At 45.4% G+C, this 3389-nt stretch overlaps 1 long non-coding RNA gene across 1 annotated transcript; it reads right to left on the reverse strand.

Annotated features, from left to right (window-relative positions):
* Window positions 1-1686: 1686 nt before the first annotated feature.
* On the reverse strand, window positions 1687-3044 carry LOC135531490 (uncharacterized). The gene is made up of 5 exons (XR_010454012.1): window positions 2955-3044; window positions 2680-2780; window positions 2514-2545; window positions 2066-2243; window positions 1687-1795 (listed from the first exon to the last, which is right to left on the reverse strand). It is a non-coding gene; the product is annotated as an uncharacterized LOC135531490 (long non-coding RNA).
* Window positions 3045-3389: the final 345 nt, after the last annotated feature.

The following is a 3389-nucleotide window of genomic DNA, read 5'->3' on the forward strand; positions in this document are numbered from 1 at the left end:
AGGGGAACCAGGATACCCACTGTCTCTAACACAGGGGAACAAGGATACCCACTGTCTCTAACACAAGGGAACCAGGACACCCACTGTCTCTGACAAGTGGAACAGGATACCCACTGTCTCTTTTCTGAGGAAAGAGGAACCAGGATACCCACTGTCTCTGACAGAGTGGAACCAGGATGCCCACCGTCTCTAACACAGGGAAAGGGGAACCAGGATACCCACTGTCTCTAGCACAGGGGATCTAGGATAGCCACTGTACTCCTAACACAGGGGAACCAGGATACCCACTGTCTGGCGGGGAACCAGGATACCCACTGTATGCTCTGACGAGTGGAACCAGGATACCCACTGTCTCTAACACAGGGAAAGGGAACAGGATGCACTGTCTCTGACAGAGTGGGTGGGATACACGGTCTCTGACACAGAGACAGGAGACCCACTGTCTCTGACACAGGGGAACCAGGAGACCCACTGTCTCTGACTTTAAGGGAACCAGAGACACTGTCTCTGACACAGAACCAGGAGACCTGTCTCTGACACAGAGCCAGGGAGACCACTGTCTCTGACACAGAACCAGGATACCCACTGTCTCACGACACAGGGGAACCTCAGGAGACCCACTGCCCCTGACACTGGGGAACCAGGATACCCACTGTCTCGACACAGGGGAACCAGGAGCACCCACTCTCTCCCGACACTATTTGACATGAACCCATATAGTGTGAGACGTACTGTACACATAGCCGGCAATATATTGTGCCTAGTAAGTACCAACAGTGTTTATTTATGCTTAATGAACATTTCAGATGAGAGAGCAGAATAGCCTGTCACCGCCAGGTACTCAACGCCTTTGTGAAGACAAACTCTTTTAGGCTTCCTGAAAGAGACAAGAGACACGAGCAACCAACTTGAGAGAGAAGACACAGACAGCCAATCCCATGGGACTGTGCTAAGAACTGGTATTATCTCAGAAATCACAAACACAGGAATACTAGACAGTATAGATATGATTAAAGAGATCTCATACCACATGTAGATAGTTCGATAGTATAGATCTGGGTAAAGAGACCATCACATGCCATGGTAGTCTAGAGTATAGATATAGTTAAAGAAATCCATGCACACGTAGATAGTGATAGTCTAGATAGTATAATATAGTTAAGAGACCATGCACACACATGTAGATAGTCCAGATAGTATAGATCTAGAATAGAGACCGTACCGCATGTAGATAGTCTAGATAGTATAGATCTAGTTAAAGACCATGCCACATGTAGATAGTGTAGATAGTCTGAGATAGTATAGATCTAGGTTAAAGAGACCATACCACATGTAGATAGTGTAGATAATCTAGATAGTATAGATCTAGTTAAAGAGACCATACCACATGTAGATAGTCTAGATAGTCTAGATAGTATAGATCTAGGTAAAGAGACCATACCACATGTAGATATTGTAGATAATCTAGATAGTATAGATCTAGGTAAAGAGACCATACCACATGTAGATAGTGTAGATAGTCTAGATCTAGGTAAAGAGACCATACCACATGTAGATAGTCTAGATCTAGGTAAAGAGACCATACCACATGTAGATAGTCTAGATAGTATAGATCTAGGTAAAGAGACCATACCACATGTAGATAGTGTAGATAATCTAGATAGTATAGATCTAGGTAAAGAGACCATACCACATGTGTGCTCTGGACAGCATTTCCCCTCAGGGACTGAAACCACTGGTATGAACCCAATAGGACAGTTCATGTCGGTAGTTGGGCAAGTGCTGCTGTCACAACCTAGGAGGGAAACAATAGCAGAGTATGGACATGATAATATGAGCTGATTCATGTCTTCACTATGTGTGTGTTTTCAACACGACTGAGCTGAGCCCAGCTGTACGGCACTGGCCTGGTTACACATCAACCCTAGATCCTGGACCCGTGCTGTAAAGGACCATGTGAAAAGAACATATCCAAGCCAGCACAGTACGGTTCAGGTCGGCACAATACTGTTGAAATAGATCTGAGTATAATATGGAAGGTGAAAAAGCGTTGTGAGATCCTTACGGCAGGCGAGGTTGGAGCAGCATGGATCGGATGGATCGGTTTGGTTGACATATACAAAGCCTGGTCCAGTGCATATCTCTACTGGTGGTTTGGAGCAGACCTTGGGTTTACAGGTCACAGTCTTGGTGGACTCCAAACAAACGCAATCCTGGCACTTGTACTCAAACCTCTCGTTGAACTGTGATGAGATACAACAAGAAGGGAGTGTGGTTCTATCAATGGGTTTGGTCAAATGTAGTGCACTAAATAGGACATAGGGGGCTAAATATAGGGCATAAGGGGGCCATTTGGCATTCAGACAATGTGGATAATACTGTGTGGACGCTGTAAGTAGGTCCTCATATAAACCTCTGGCATCATCCATGACAGAGCCAGTGGACTAGATAACAGTCCATATTAATTAGTCAAATAAAATAAGGATGAATGAAAACCAAAAGGCCTAACTTACCTCTCGCGGAACTCCTTCGGGGTCAATGCATCCTTCAGAAACACAAACACCACCATTTAGTAGAACATTCATAGACCTGAAACATCCTTGGAAAGGTTAAGTCCTAACCATCTTCTCTGTGTCGTCAACATGAAATGGACCAATGGCAGTAGCTGGGAACACTCACCACACTTATCAACACAGATCCCTGAGTCCTTGTTGAAGAGTTTCATCCCATCAGGACAGAAGCAGCCTTCTGTGGTGAAGTTCATCCTAGACTCGTCTGGACTGTAGAACACAACATTACAGTGACAACTCCTATTTCCTCTGTACAGCAACTCTATATTTAACTGTAGGTAGGTATTTTCTCTTTGTCTTATTTGACAGTTGTCTACCTCAGTTAACATAAAACATGAAAGCACGGATGTTTTTGCGCTAGCCAATCTCTAATTAGAAACCTACTTGTCATCACAGGTTGGCTGTTCTGCAGGACCGCAGGGCTTGTAGACTTTGTCAGCTGGACAGTCGCTGGCTGTTGAAGAAAGATACAACTCAGTCTATAGTGACACCCAAACCCCCTGTCTCAGTCTCCAGCATATATACTGCAATAGTCTACGTGCACGGGGGCTAGGTTCAGACTGTCCTATCTGGCATAATTCTCCTGTCATCTCTGGTGTCCTGTGTGATTCTTAAGTATGCTACCCCTAATTCTCTCTCTCTCTCTTTCTCCCTTCACAGAGGACCTGAGTCCAAGGACCATGCCTCAGGACTACCTGGCCTGACGACTCCTGGCTGTGCCTGTCCCCAGTCAACCTGGACATAATGCTGATCCAATTTCTGCTGTTGTGACTGCAGCTATGGAACCCTGTCCTGACCACCGGATGAGCTGTTTCGATC

This window comes from Oncorhynchus masou, unplaced genomic scaffold (genome assembly GCF_036934945.1).
Source record: "Oncorhynchus masou masou isolate Uvic2021 unplaced genomic scaffold, UVic_Omas_1.1 unplaced_scaffold_16012, whole genome shotgun sequence".
NCBI lineage: Eukaryota > Metazoa > Chordata > Actinopteri > Salmoniformes > Salmonidae > Oncorhynchus > Oncorhynchus masou.